Here is a 17,060-nt window from a genome sequence, read left to right as displayed (position 1 = left end):
CTCAACCATTTGCTGGATGTATTCCAATTTCTATCTTCCTCTGCAGTTTTGGTCCTCTACAGCTACTTCTAATACCATGGAAGTCATTACCTGATGACATAACAAGACATCTTTAATACTATCTTCTCTCCTTAAAAATGTTTTTTACTTATTCCTTCCCTCTCCGATTCTACGGAAAACCTCCCTATTTCGTACTTCATCAGCACACCTAAAATTCAGTATTCATCAGTAACACCACATCTCAACCGCTTCGATTCTGTTCCAGTTTTTCCACAGTTCATGTTGCACTACCATTCAATGATGTGATCCAAACGTACATTCTCAGAAATTTCTTCCTCGTATTAAGGCCTACGTTTAAAACCAGTTGACTGCTCTTGGCTCGGATACCCATTTTTGCCAGTCCTTGTCTGATTTTGATGTCCTCTTTGCTCCATCTGTCATTGGTGACTTTTCTGCCTAGACAGTATTATTCCTTAACTTCACCTACTTCGTGACCATCAGTCCTGACGCCAGGTATCTCGCTGTACTCATTTTAGCTACTTTTCATTCAGCAGCTCATATAGTTCTTCTTTACTTTAGCAAAAGGTAGCAATGTCATCAGCGAATCGTTTCGTTGATATCATTTCATCTTGAAGTTCAATTCCACTGCTGAAATTTTCTTTTATTTCCGTCATTGCTTCTTCGATGCACAGACTCTTATTATTCACTTTTTGATCTTTTACACATTGTATATTACACGTCTCTCCCTATAACTATCTCCTATTTTTCTCAGAATTTCGAGCATCTTGTACCATTTTACATTGGCTAACGCTTTTTCCAGGTCGATATATCCTATGAACGTGTCTTGATTTACCTTTAATCTTTCTTCCATTATCAACAACATCGTCAGAAATGCCTTTACCATTACTAGAGACAAACTAATCGTCACCTAACACATCCTCAATTTTCTTTTCTATTCTTCTCTATATTTTTTTTGTCAGCAACTCGAATGCATGAGCAGTGAAGTTGATCGTGCTATAATTCCCGCACCTGTCAGCTGCTGCAGTCTTCGGAACTGTATGCATGTTATTTTTCCGAAAGTCATTCTACACAACAACATGAATAGTCTTTTTGTTGTCACATCCCCAATTACTTAAGAAATTCTTATGAAAAGTTGCATATCGCTTCTACCGTATTCAATCTTAAGTCCTCCTAAGCTGTGGATAGTCTTTTTGTTGCCGTATCTCCCAATGACATTAGGAACTCCAATGGAATGTTGCCTATCGCTTCCGCATTATTTAGTGTATAGTCCTCCTAATTGCTGTATCTATAGTCTAAGAGAACTTCAAGCGTATCTCATCATTCCTTAGTACTTTAGTATTCTACTTATTTGCGTATTGATTCCTCCTGACTATTCTCCTAACTTGAACCTCCTCTTCACCATTACTACATTTTCATATGAATCTGTATCGCCTCTGGTTATGCTTAAAATCCAATGTCTCATTTCGGAATCTCTGTCTGAGCATGGCGTAGTCTAACTGCAATCTTCCTGTATCGCCCGCACTTTTCGAAGTATACCGCTTCCTCTTGTGATTCTTGCCCAGAGTATTCGCTGTTACGCGCTGAAATTTAATACAGAACTCAACTGGTATTTCTCCTCTCGCATTCCTTGTTCCAAGCCCATGTTCTCCTGTAACCTTTTCTTCTATTCCTTCCCCTACAACTACAATCCATTTCCCCACGACGGTTAGATTTTCATGTCCCTTTATGCACTTTATTACCCTTACCAAATTGTAATATACTTCCTCTGTCTCTTCATCTTCAGTTTTCGACATCGGCAATTACATCTTAACTTTTGTTGTCAGTGTTAATTTTCTGTCAAGTCTGACATGAACAACCCTATCACTGAAGTGTTCACAGTAACTCATTCTCTGCCCTACTTTCATATTCATACCGAATCCTAGTGCTGTTATACCATTTTCTGTTGCTGTTGGCATTACACTATACTCATTTGGCCAGAAACAGTAGTGTTCTTCCCATTTCACTTCACGGACCCCTGCTATGTATAGATTGAGTCTTCGTATTCCCCCTTTCAGGTGTTCTATCTCCTCTACCACGTTGAAGTTTCTGACGTTCCTTACTCCGACTCGTAGAAAGTTGTCCTTTCATTGGTTATTCAGTCTTTTAGTCATGGTCACCGCCGCCTTGGGAGTCCCCTCCCGGAGATCAGAATGGACTACTCCGGAATCTTTTGTCAATGGAGAGGTCATCATGACATTTTTTTCAGTTGTAGGCCATATGTCGGGAATCTACACGGTTTGTGTCTGCAATACAGTGATTTCCATTCCCTTACGCATCCTCCTTCCATTGTTACTTTCTGATTGTTTCGCCTTTGGAGGCAGCTTCCCACCCAAAGGAGAAGAGAGCGGCCGTAACCTCAGTTCGCTCCCCCGCCCCTTTGCCAGTGCCATTAGCAGAATCAGGGTAACTTCCTATGCGGAAGTCTTCGGCTGCCAATACTGTTGATCAGCATTAATCTTTGATAGAGTGTTGAATTTGATGTAAACACTAAACAGGTTTCTATAAAAGACTAGCATCTTGTAAAAAGTGTTTCTCGTATAGGCAAAGTAGAGGTAAAGTTGGACAAGGTGATGTAAACGATGTTCCAATTCAACCGAAGAACAGTGACCTTCATTAAATTGAGTTTAGTATGGGTAAAGCTTGATTAATACATGTAACCTAAATCAAGATACTACGAAACAAAGCACTGTACATCTGAAGGTAACAACTACAACAGCAATATGCGGTAGATCCAAAAATCCTAGACATTTATCGATGTAGTGAAAAATAAAAGAAAGTGTAATGAGCATTTAAAGATCTCAGTTAATAATGCAATGACAGCTGCTGCAAACGGTATAACCCCTAAAATTGACAAAACCATCACCAGAGTGGGCGATTATGTTACTAGGACTGTAGCCTTTTTTAATGAAAATGGTTTTTCTGGGTGAGCAAAAGACACTACTAAGCACATTCAGAGAAAGATTAGAAACCTAGTAGATGATAATACACTTCTACGCATTCAAAAAACGGAAAAGGTGATGAATCCACAGTCAGTTCAACTGAAATTCTATAAGCCCGGTTTACCAGGTGTTCCGATTACATCAACTACAAATAATTCAATTTTACGTCTTAAAAACTCAACAAAAAGTTAAAAATTGTAGGGTGCGCCATAATTAATGGTGCTGTTTTAATTGCACAGCATAGATCAGAAACTCCGCCCTTACCCTAATAACCATAATCAATAGTGACAATTTCATTCATGAACTGTAATTTTCTTAGATTCTATCCAGCTTCATAGTATACGATGCCGCAGTGCTTGATGTACATAACATTCATTAACTGTACATAGGTTGGTAATGACGATTTTAATATATCTGTGGTCCGAAGAAAGATAAAATTGTAGATATGTGTAATTAAACTAATGACTTACAGAATAAAGTCAGAAGAATAAGTATTTACAATACATATTGCATTACATTGTCATCCACAAACAGTAGATACTTGAGGAAGTTTATATTAAATCAGAAATGAAATTAATCACTAAATTCAATTCATTAACGTAGTTTCGGCCTTGCTATTCTTTTATCGTAGGAGCTGAGAGTTTGTGTAACTCAAGGCGCACAACCTTTACCGCGAACAATCGTACCGTGTAATTTAGTAATATGAACAAGCGTTCATTAGTAGTTCCAATTATTATTTTCATACAAGCGGCAGTTCGGCAACAGAATTTCCAATTTTCTGAAGCCATCAGGATGTTAAATGATTCAAAGCAAAGAATTTCTCAAAAAACTGATTTTTGTTACGGAACGTTTTGCAGATGCATATTTCAACGTGAATGAATTCTAAGAAATAAAGATCCATTGATACGGCCGGTCCCAAAACAATAACCCGATCGATACTTTAAAAATCAACACAAAGAGTCTCTAAAGCAAAACACATTTATTTGGTGGTAAGTGGTTCCGTTCAGTTTTTGACCATCTTCAGACGCTCATACCATGATGGTAGGCAGTGGCGGTGGATAGAGCGGGTGTTATTACTGCACGAATATAGTGTTCTTGCTCTGCTTTGGCACAAAGTGGGCAATCTCAGACTAAGGCATATCCCGGACTAGGGGAAAACACACTACAATAACAACAGCGTAGAAGTATTGAGAACTGCTGAAACTGTGTGTATTTTGTACTTAGTTGGTCTTCATTAGGTGTAGTATAGCGAGATTGTGTAGCAGCGACACAACCATAAATAATGGCAGTATTAGAATGAAAACTTGATAATTTGATTCAACTATTCGCCTACAAATGAACAACTGCAATTGTCCGTCCTTTTTGAAAAGCAGCTATAAACCCCTCTACGTAAGTGATCGCCTCGGAAATTTGCTCTCTGACGACGTGGGTAGAACAGTTTCATTTTCTCAAGTTTTAAAACCGGACTATTACTACAGCGTGTTATTCGGAAAGTCTACTCTTGACGTTGACAATGGTGAACTTGCTTCCTGTGAACTCTATCTTAATAGCGGAATGTAGGCAATTAGGTACTACAGGGGAATACGGGTATCATACACAGTTACAGAAATTGTCAATGTTGTTTTGGAATCTTTCGCACGAGCCAGGAATGCGTCAGTTGCTGAATGTCGCAGATCCATCAAAAATCAATAACCTGGTATTTCATTTCAAAATAAATTTTCCAAGTTTTGTTAAGGATTATGAAATAAGTGGTCGTCTGATTAGAGGCTACCTTCTAAAAGATTAAGAACTTTTTAGGAAATGTGGAAAGTACTTGTGTAGTATAAATTATGGAAATGGTAATTTCATAGCAGGGCTGGCGTCTAAGGCAAACGTTGAGTACGACTAAACTGTGAACGGCTGTTACGATGACAAATTTCTGCCGAGGAGGGTCACCAGCGCTCTTTTGAGGCAAGAAAATAAATTAGACCCACTGGTATAGGTGGTCGGTGGTCAGGTACTCATTGTAGTCAATTCGTGAGACCTTTTTCAGGTCCTGGGATCCTTTGTCATTGAATTAAGGTATTGATTTAGTAGAGACGCAGATCTGGCGACTAGCCAGGAAACTGTTCAGTCAGTTTTAAGACCTAGGAGTTGATGAATATGAAATACATTCTACATCGCACAGAGCATTTCCATGAAGATTCTGTGGGTTTGTGCGTGAATATGAACCAGGAAACCTATCTCTCCTCCCCAATATATTCTCTCATAACATGAAAATTACATGAATTATGCACTCAAGCATTCGGGAAATTTTCCGATAGTAAAATTGGAGAAATGCTGATGACATGCTATGTACCCTCCACAACACGTAGTAAATTATTGTGGAATACAGAAAAAAGTAAATTCACGTATTCGTCGTTATTGGATCCTGTTTTTTCCCCACCTCCTAGGGTACACGTCTCTATCCCATACCATATAATGTAAATTTTCCTGACTATCCTTTGCGAATATTGCAATAAGGTAAAAACACGACTTTCAACCGGCCAGTAGGGAGACACGGGAGTGGAAGATGCTCTCGGGATGCGATAGGGCGGCTGACATTTTAGAGGTAGTTTTAAGGCCGCAAATGCCATCATTCGTCTCTGTTGGTTATTTGCTCCGGCGTGCTGTCGCTGGGTGGAAATGTTAATTGCGCCCCTGTCCTAATGCCGACAAAGGCGATGCTATAGAAAACGATCAAAGAGATTTGGCCGGATAAACAACGTTCCAGTTAATTACAGTCACGGCGACGAAGTTTGGAGGGCATTATCTGTCATTACCATGTACGCTGCAAACGATTTCCGTCTCTGTATTGATATAGTGAACTGAGAGCTTTAACTAAATTGATATGAAAATTGTCAGCTATACGCCAAACACTCTGTGATATAGCGGCAAAGACTAATTTAGATTCAGACCAAAATTTTTTACAATACGTCATAAGTACTGGCAACTCGACAACTAAAACTATTATTAGTACTTCAGGCGAATATCCATTGGAAGAAACCGTGTATTGCGACAATACTACATTAAAGCAATGATGTGGAATGATAGGTGTAAACCACAACAATGAGAGGGACGCTTTAAATGATACCACATGTTAGTCTTTCTTCGGCAGTAAAATTTTATAATTCCATAGGTCTAAGCGATATAACACATAAATCGAAATAAATGACAGTTACGTATTTGAATGGGATTTAATATTCGTGCGAGAACCGTATCACACATGAAAAGTGCGGCCTTTCCCGGCGACATGTGCTCATAATTTTTTTAATATATTCTTTGACTTTCATACAATCGGTGAATGTTATGTAAAGCTAAATTTTATTTCCCTATTTGAGATCTGACATATATTCTGCATGTTTTGTAAATAAAACCGGCTTCTCCTCCTGCCTCTTAATTTACTTTTCCCAGATGAATTTCTCGTTTTTCTTGTTCTAAGGCATCATAATTGGGACCTACAATGACATAGTTTTGTTATTTTTAGATTATCAAATAGTTGAAGAAGCCATTTTTATGAAAAAAATAATTACTTACGATTTGCTGATCGGCGTTTCCTCTCATCGGGTCGGGAGGTCGCACTACCACTTTATTATCGACATAAAAGCACAGTTTTGAGTTCTGACCTTTTCCACACTGTTCATCATATTCCTCCTCCTTTTTTGGCTTACTATTGTTCTTTTGGCACTAGGTATAACTATTTCTTCGGCTACCGTGCTTTTACCAACGTAGGTATGATAAATCCATTACATGTTTTCTCCAGGTAGTTGTGTTTACTTACTTGTTCCAAACCATATGAAGTACTTGTTCGAAAACATCTTCTATTCATGATGTTTACATTGTGTGTGTTTATGAGAGAGAGAGAGAGAGAGAGAGAGAGAGAGGGTGAGTGTGTGTGTGTGTGTGTGTGTGTGTGTGTGTGTATGTGTATATGTGTGTGTGTGTGTGTGTGTGTGTGTGTGTGTGTGTGTGAGAGAGAGAGAGAGAGAGAGAGAGAGACAGAGAGAGCTGGAGAGCAAAAGAAGCCGAAGAACTGAACAAGCGTTGCCGGAACGGCTGGTGTGCCCGAGCGGTTCTAGGCGCTTCAGACTGGAGCCGCGCGACCACTACGGTCGCAGGTGCGAATCCTACCTCTGGCACGGATGTGTGTGATGTCCTTAGGTTAGTTAGGTTTAAGTATTTCTAAGTTCTACGGGGCTGATGACCTCAGATGTTAAGTGCCATAGTGCTCAGAGTCATTTGAACCAAGCGTTCCCACATGTTCTATTAACCATTGTTAGTCCAGAGACTGGTAAGTGGCGGTTGGTCTACTGTTGCAAAACTACTATAATAATTGTGACTTGTTGATCTGTGATGCAAAACTGAAAATCAAACATAAATTAAGCTGCACTAAGTCTTTTACAATATTTCATGGCAACGTCGCTACGACGACAACGGTGATGTTTTTTTCTCCAAACAGAATGTGCTCACACCCGAAATCTTAAAGGAGCACGACATGGTCTAGTGATGCAAACACAGGCCAGATGAGGAACGTTGGGAAATAATGGATATGGAACAACCAGTCTTACCAATACTTGAGAATGGAGCTCCTCAGTGGTGTTACATTGTGCTGCGAATGGAGCACGAACTATGGCCAAAAGCTTTCTTAGAGTGGTAGTTGCCAGGAAGGAGGATGCGTGGACGACCGAGGTTAATACGGCGAGTGAGAGAGATTGGAATGATGAGAAAGGAAATCTGAAAGAGGAAAAAAATGGCTCTGAGCACTATGGGAATTAGCTTCTGAGGTCATCAGTCCCCTACAACTTAGAACTACTTAAACCTAACTAACCTCTGGACATCACAAACATCCAAGCACGAAGCAGAATTCGAACCTGCGCCTAGAACCGCTCGGCCACTCCGGCGAAATAGGAAGACCACCATTATAGTGAATACTGGCGAATGGGAATATAGAGCTAGTGTTGAAGCGTGGAGTAGCCCTTAAGTGTAAAGTACATTAGAGTCTTGATACATTACACTGTTACACTGTATGTACAGTGAATACGATCAAGTAACCAAAGGTTGTTACTCTTGTTTTTACTGAATAGTAAGATAACGGAACCGCTTTACAAGGTGCTTAACAACGCTTGAATTGACGGCAAGCAGATGTCAGGTTTTCGGCGATTCTGGTGCTTACTTGTGCGGACAGATAAGCTAGCTCAGTTGAGCTACACAGCTCACGTTCAAGTGTAAGGTGCATCGTATTATAAAAATATGATTCGGAAAAGAAAAAAAATTTCAATAGATACTTCTGAGGAACACTCATATCACTCCGAGACAGGTCATGGTACGGTGATTGGAAAAACCGACTCCGAGTTGCGTCTTGCAGTGGAAGCTCTTAACCTTAAATGCGACACTGGGACAGAGATAATGAACAAGCTGGCGGTAGCTGAATGTTTCAAACCAAAAAAGTATGTATGATAGCCTTACAGAAGTGCCTTGAAACATTTTGAGCCAGTATAATATAAAACTACTCCGTCGCCGAATTAAATTTATTGAAAGGGACATAAAACATAATAGGAGAAAGGGACTACGCTACACTATCGGTCGCCTTAATCATGACGAATAGATTCCAGTCTTTGGAAGTATTCCTGTACTTAGGGTGTTTTCAGCAGAAGTAATAGAACTGCTCAGTAGGACATCTTTTACAACGCATAGTGCATGTCAATACGCCAAAAGAAACAGAACATCCGATAAACACCATTAATTTACTATACGACACTGATAATTAGAAGTTCCAGGGGGCTGATGACCTCAGATGTTAAGTCCCATAGTGTCAGAGCCACTTGAACCATTCTTTTTTTTTTTTTTTTTTTGATAAATTAGAAATCGAATTTCACACTCCGTGTGGTTTCAATAAAACGAATAAAATAGTTTTTGCAGTTACAGATAGAATATGTGCTCAGACATGAATCTAACATATGTAATATTAATTTTGATTTTTTGCTAGAAACGTAATTATTTCTCGTACACACCGAGGGCAAAATCAACTGCAGCGCCATGTACGAGACAAATGCAGTGCCAAGCAGAAGTTGTGCGACGTAAACAAAAGTTGTTAGGGGTGTTTCCACTTGAACCGAGTCTCGTGGTTGTCATCGTGTGACCTTTAACTGATGTGCAAGTTAGGGGACAAAATCATGATGTTTGCAATTGATACACAGGTGAATTTGTATTGAATCTTCTAACAACCCTACCACAACAAAGGTAAAAATTTAATAATAATTATGGTGTTGCCGACGCTATTAAATACTGCATTTTCGGGCAACAACAAAGTTATTATGTGGCAGATGTCATTAGAGCACAGTTAATAAAGTCATTTCATGTAATAATGAAAAACAACTAGGCACTCATCTTTTCGTGTTTCCCACTCTGGTCTCGTTGTGAAATCATGGCTCAATCGTCGAAAATCTAGGTGGTGATGGTTCCAAGCTCGGATGCAAAGAGGCCTAGGTTTTGTTCTGCTATATTGAAAAGTTTTGTAGATGTGTTTCAAAAACCATTGTTGAAGATTACACTTTTGCAGGACAATGGTGATGTAAAAAAATAATCAGCACTCCGGATTTAAGTTACACTTCTTCTTTATTTTTTTGCTGCAATATCACGTAACACACACAACATCATTTCACAATACAAAACATACGTGAAAACATCTTCCTCACTGTTAAAGTTCACATTTTATAAGCTGACTACAATATGCGTCTTTCCAACATGATGTCCAAGACTTGATTTTCTCAAGGTCCGACTCTCTAACTACTTCCTCCTCCCCACAAAATCAAGAGTTACAAGTACGACAATGATCATAGTGACAAAAGAAAGAATACACATAAGAATAATATCATTGCAACATAAACATATCGATGTATCTAAGTACCTATACATTAAGGAAATCAAATCTGAATGTGGTCTCAGAAACATCTTAACTACTTTACAGAAAAACAGTAGAATATTGAAGGTATCGAGAGGTTCAGGTGAACTGCCGTAATGGTTACGTAATTCAAGTACCATTACAAACTGCACAAGATGTTCAACGCAGTCTTATAATGGCACCGATACAAATCCTAGACGGGGTGGCTAGCTTCTCACATGTCTTATTCATTAATTTAATTGCTCAAAGTTCCCCTCCAAAACAGATGATGGGAAAGGATTCTGGAGAGTGTGACTATTTGACAGGTAAGTGCCGTCCTAAAAAATCTACAGATACTTTTATTTTCTTTGTACGGAACACAAAATTGTCCTCACTTTATAGAGGTATTGGCAAGAAACCAGCACAAACAACACTGCGTGGAATGTAGTGCGCTTCTCTACTAGGGTAAGTGGGAGACAACAGAACAGGTAAAATGTATAAACAAGTAGGTAATCGGCTGCAGTGCCACGATTTCTCATGAGGCAGTGATTCTGCAGATGCCACCGTTGAGAAACCTCACTTCGTATTTTGGCCTGCTGAAAAATCAACGGAAACCCTGCACGCCGGAACTGCAAATTTACCAAGAGTGCGGCGCAAGGCGGCGGGATGATGACGGCTGCTACTCGCGGTCGGACGCTGCTTGGAGATGGGCTCCGCCTTGGAGACCGATTGGAGAGCGAGTGCGGAAAAGAAAAGATAAAGCTATGTGTTGGCCTGGGCGGCCTGACAAGTCAAATGGCGATTGAAATTACTGCGCCGTATGGGAGACCGATTCCAGCTGCGCATCCATGGCGCTGCGCTGGCGTGTTCCTGCACGAAACAAGTGACTTTCGAGCGAACACTGCCACCAGCAGGTGTAAAAATAGCGATTCGTCAGTTGCTGTAGCCCCTATGACCAGACATCAGAAGAGAAAGTTGTCAACCTTGGTTTGGGACTGCATCGGCAATCCGCAATTCCCAGTGACTGTATACTGACTGACACACCAATAGCACCTAGTAAAAATTTACTACTCAGAGAATATCGTCAGTACTACGGCGAGCGATAGGTAAATAAGACGTGCTACAACTTTAAAATTTGCCTCCATCTAAAAAGCAAATAGAAAATATTTTATGGTGAGCGATTGCTAAGAGTTTTGTGCAAAGGGGCTGGATTGGCGGTATAAAATTTCAACTGCCAGCTTCTGGTATTATATAAATGACGATGTCAAAATTGTCTTACCATTCTGGCAGCAGGATGGCTCGCTGCAGGACAAGACAAAAAAGCCCAGCAAGAAAAACAACGAGCGACTATGTGGCTGGTGGAACGGAAGCTATCCACGTTGAGCGCGTGACGTCATATATTCATGACTCGCTTTTTACAGGCGAGAATCATACAGGCTTTTATTACATACTAAGACCTTATCATACAACAATTAAAATTAACCAGAATGCTGTGGTGCTTTAATTCCAATTGGTTAATCAGCGCGAACTGTGCGTTTTCGTTTCCATGTCTACAAATTTCTACTTCCATTATAATATCAAAATATGTTTTCTTTGCTTTTCATTATGATTTTTAAATTTTCTGAACGGTTTGTGATGCTGCCCGTCTTCGCAATATGGCGCTGTTAATCTACTAACATCGCCCGTTTGCAGTGGCTTAACCTGAGATCTTTCAATGTAAATCACATATAATAACACATACAAATCTATTTCCAAAATTTCGTTCAATTACATTAAATATATTTTGACTTTGCGATTTTTTGGTTGTGTGTTACATTTATTTTGGAATTTACTTATTCAGTTATATTTCATTCGGAAGCCATTGAAATTTAAATGTTTAATTATAAACTTTTAATAAAAATTCCAGAAGAAAAGATTGTTGTTGTCGTCTTCAGTCCACAGACTGGTTTGATGCAAGATATCAATTAGAAATTCGTTTGCTGTGTAACAGAATTTCTTTGATAGTTGAACTGTTGTTCTTCTGAGTTGTGAAATATTGCTGTCGTATGAGGCTGGCGGCAAGTTGGTAATCATGTGTCATGTCGAGTTCTGAGTTCCATATTAGCGTCCCATCACGGGCAAAAACTAAATTATCTATGTGAATTTGACAAACATGTGTCGTGTGAGTTTTGAATTCCATATCAGCGTCCCATAACGAACAAAACTTCAATTTTCAATGAAAATGTTTAGCAGCGTCCCATAACGAACAAATCTTAAATTTTCAATGAGAATGCTGAGTTCGATATCAGCGTCTCATAACGAGCATAAACTAAATCTTCTGTGTGAATGTAAACTAACAGTTTATTTCAAAATATATATTATAAACCAACATCTGAATATTCACCTGCAAGAAGAAACATACCTCTAGATGATAAGCCATCGGAGACATCAGCATACATCGAACGAAGACAATTTATTACATAATGAAAGTTACTAAATCAATTTTTGTCACAATATGCATTTTATCAATAATTCAACTTTCATCCGTATTTGTTCTCGTTATCGGGCAAGCAGATGCAAAGAGCATTACGTGAAGTATGACATAAAATATAGTAGTGAATAGGAGCATAGAGTTTGAACGCCAGCTTCATTTGGCGAAGACTAACTACGGTGGGTGCGAGATTATAACAACAAAAGCAGGTGGTCCATGTGACCAAGGAGAATGTTTTCACTTTAATACAGTGACTGACAGCTGCTTCTTCGAAGCTACTTCCCAAGTACCTTTAAATGAGCATAATACCAGTAGGTTCTTATTATGTGTCCGCAGTTCGTGGTCGTGCGGTAGTGTTCTCGCTTCCCGCACCCGGTTTCCCGGGTTCGATTCCCTGCGGAGTCAGGGGTTTTCTCTGCCTCGTGATGACTGGGTGTTGTGTTATGTCCTTAGTTTAGTTAGGTTTGCGCTTAAGTTCTAGAAGGCTGAAGACTGTAGTCCCATAGTGCTCAAAGCCATTCGAACCATTTTTTTGTTATTGTGTACGTTTCATTCAACAATAGTACATTTTTTCGTTAGACAAACTGTTCTAGGTTATAGTGGACTAGCCGTCTGCACAGGTGTCAGTTTATTGTTAGCTCTCCTTAGGTTATTCCCGTGCCCGCATTGGTGCAACCTTGGCTTCGTATAGTGTTAGTGCACACTTCTTCTCGCTTGCTACTTTATTTTAGCATCTTTTTAGTGTTGTAACTTCTAGGCACATTTTTATGATGCAGAAGAGAAGAGAATGAGACAACTGATTCAAGATGTGATGATTCAAAGTAAAGATAGACACGTCGCGCCGCGGCCTTAAGTAGAAAATATTTGCCTTTGGAGGGCATGATTCTCTCGGATGTCAGAGGCGCGAAGTTAGAGACCGGAACGGTGAAACAGTTCGTTGGAGGTGATGTGGCCGAGTTGAAATCTTAGGACGAGACGATTAAGTTGGAACCTCGGGGCGAAGCTAAGGTTGGGGTGGCCAAGTGGTTCTAGGCGCTACTGTCTGGAACCGCGCTACTGCTACGCTCGCAGGTTCGGATCCTGCCTTGGGCATGGCTGTGTGCGATGCCCTTCCGTTAGTTGGGTTTGAGTAGTTCTAAGTTCTAGAGCATTGATGACCTCTGAAGTTAAGTCCCATAGGGCTCAGAGCCATTTGAACCATTTTCGCGGCGAAGCGAGTAGTGTGGCGGCAGCTGCTGTCTAGTAGGCTACAAGTTCAGCAGTGATCAGTCACCGGCTGTGGGTGTTGCAGTGATACATCTACATCTACATCTACATCCACACTCCGCAAGCCACCAAACGGTGTGTGGCGGAGGGTACCCTGAGTACCTCTATCGGTTCTCCCTTCTAGTCCAGTCTCGTATGGTTCGTGGAAAGAAGGATTGTCGGTATGCTTCTGTGTGGGCTCTAATCTGATTTTATCCTCATGGTCTCTTCGCCAGATATACGTAGGAGGGAGCAATATACTGCCTGACTCTTCGGTGAAGGTATGTTCTTGAAACTTCAACAATAGCCCGTACCGAGCTACTGAGCGTGTCTCCTGCAGAGTCTTCCACTGGAGTTTATCTATAATGTCCGTAACGCTTTCGCGATTAATAAATGATCCTGTAACGAAGCGCGCTGCTCTCCGATGGATCTCTATCTCTTCTATCAACCCTACCTGGTACAGATCCAACACTGCTGAGCAGTATTCAAGCAGTGGGCGAACAAGCGTACAGTAACCTACTTCCTTTGTTTTCGGATTGCTTTTCCTTAGGATTCTTCCAATGAATCTCAGTCTGGCATCTGCTTTACCGACAATCAACTTTATACGACCATTCCATTTTAAATCACTCCTAATGCGTACTCCCAGATAATTTATGGAGTTAACTGCTTCCAGCTGCTGACCTGCTATTTTGTAGCTAAATGATAAGGGAACTATCATTCTATGTATTCGCAGCACATTACACTTGTCTACATTGAGATTCAATTGCCATTCCCTGCACCATGCGCCAATTCGCTGCAGATCCTCCTGCGTTTCAGTTCAATTTTCCATTGTTACAACCTCTCGATACACCACAGCATCATCTGCAAAAAGCCTCAGTGAACTTCTGATGTCATCTACAAGGTCATTTATGTATATTGTGAATAGCAACGGTCCTATGACACTCCCCTGCCGCACACCTGAAATCCCTTTTACTTCGGATCACTTCTCTCCATTGAGAATGACAAGCTGCGTTCTGTTATCTAGGAACTCTTCAATCCAATGAAACAATTGGTCTGGTAGTCCACATGCTCTTGCTTTGTTCATCAAACGACTGTGGGGAACTGTATCGAACGCCTTGCGGAACTCAGTGTCTTCGTAACTGCCGTCTGCTTCACGTCTGCTGTGCAACGAGCTACCTTAATTTAAGTATTAACTGTATTTTTCTTACTTGTCACTTCTTCTTCCGTGTGTTTTCGCTTTAATTGTCGAGTACTAGTAATAGTGTTCCATAGATTTCGTGTTATTTTGAATACAGTCAGAGAGAGTCCTTTTAGTCAACCATAGTGCCAGTGGTGCTAGTGTTTGTTTTGAATACAGTCCAGAGGCAGGTAGTGCTATTTTCATTGTTTTCTACAAGAAGTGGCTAGCAATTACAGTTTAGTCACCAATCAGCCGCCTTTAGTGAATTACCAGTCAAGTTGAAAGTTGATTAACTCTCTACAGTAAATTAATTTCTTAGGATGGATAGGGTGTGTGACTGCTGTGTACGGACGCAGGAGGAGCTGGCCACTGTTCGCGAACAGATGAACGTTTTGATGGCCGCGCTCAGCCGTCTTCAGGCTGCTGCCTCGGAGTGTAGCGGCAGTGGGGAGTCTGGTGCGTCGCATGGTACACCCCAGGTGTTACATGCTTCACCCACTGTCCCTGCTGTCGAGACATCTTCGCGGGTACCGGGCGCGGTTGGGCCACCCTCTCCACAAGGGGAATGGCGGGTTCAGCAGCGTTCACGGCGCACGAGGCAGAGGGTCGATGTGGAGGCTGGCCGTGTGGCATCGCCCGCTCTGCCTGTGAGAGGACATGTGGCCGTTCCTTCGGCAAGGTCCGAGCAGGCACACGGAGGAGGGGTTTATTAGTTATAGGGAGCTCCAACGTCAGGAGGGTGATGGAGCCCCTTAGGGAAATAGCGGAAAGATCGGGGAAGAAGGCCAGTGTTCACTCTGTCTGCTTGCCGGGGGGTCTCATCCGAGATGTGGAGGAGGCCCTGCCGGCGGCGATAGAGAGCACTGGGTGCACCTGACCGCAAATTGTTGCTCATGTCGGCACCAATGAATCCTGCCGTCTGGGTTCAGAAGTCATCCTCAGTTCGTCCAGGCGGTTGGCGGAATTGGTGAAGGCGGAAAGCCTCGGTCGCGGGGTAGAATCAGAGCTATTTGTAGTATCGTTCCCAGAAGCGATCGCGGTCCTCTGGTTTAGAGCCGAGTGAAAGGCTTAAACCAGAGGCGCAGACGATTCTGCGGAGATGTGGGGTGCAAATTTCTCGACCTCCGCTATCGGGTGGAGAAATGTAGAGACCCCTGAATAGGTCAGGCGTGTACTACACGCCGGAAGCGGCTACAAGGTTACCGGAGTAAGTGTGGAGTGCACATGTGGGTTTTCTAGGTTAGAGAATTCCCTCCATAGGGCCGACAAGACGCCTCTTGAGACGCGGCAAGGTAGGAGTAGGCAAAATGCAGCAGGGAATAACAATATTAATGTGCTAATAGTAAACTGCAGGAGCGTCTATAGAAAGGTCCCAGAATGCTCTCATTAATAAACGGTCACAACGCCCATAAAGTAGTAGGGACAGAAAGTTAGATGAAACCAGACGTAAACAGTAATGAAATCCTAAACTCAGATTGGAATGTATTCCACAGAGACAGGCTGGACAGTGAAGGGGGAGGCGTGTGTATAGCGATAGGAAGTAAAATAGTATCAAAGGAGATTGACGGAGATCCGAAATGTGAAATAATTTTGGTGAAGGTCACAGTTAAAGCAGGCTCAGACACGGTAATTGGATGTCCCTATAGGCCCCCTGGCTCAGCAGGTGTTTTGGCTGAGCACCTGAAGGATAATTTGATAAATATTTAGAGTAGATTTCCCCAACATGTTATAGTTCTGGGTGGAGATTTTAATCCGCCGGATATAAACTGGAAGACTAAAACGCTCATAACGGATGGCAGGGACAAAGAATCCAGTGAAATTCTTTTAAGTGCTTTTCTGAAAACTACCTTGAGCAGTTAAACGTATTAGACCTTCTGGTGACAAACAGACCCAAATTATTGGAAACAGTTAACGCAGAAAAGGGAATCAGCGATCATAAAGCGGTTACTGCATCGATGATTTCCGGCGTAAATAGAGATATTTAAAAAGGTAGGAAGATATTTCTGTTCAGCAAAAGTGACATAAAGCAGATTACAGAGTACCTGATGGCTCAACACAAAAGTTTTGTCTCAAGTACAGGTAGTGTTGAGGATAAGTGGACAAAGTTCAAAACCGTCGTACAATATGCATTAGTTGAGTACGTGCCAAGCAAGATCGTAAGAGATGGGAAAGAGCCACCGTGGTACAACAACCGAGTTAGAAAACTGCTGCGGAAGCAAAGGGAACTTCACAGCAAACATAAACATAGCCAAAGCCTTGCAGACAAAC

This window comes from Schistocerca gregaria, chromosome 3 (assembly GCF_023897955.1).
Source record: "Schistocerca gregaria isolate iqSchGreg1 chromosome 3, iqSchGreg1.2, whole genome shotgun sequence".
Lineage (NCBI taxonomy): Eukaryota > Metazoa > Arthropoda > Insecta > Orthoptera > Acrididae > Schistocerca > Schistocerca gregaria.
This window is presented reverse-complemented; position numbering follows the sequence as displayed.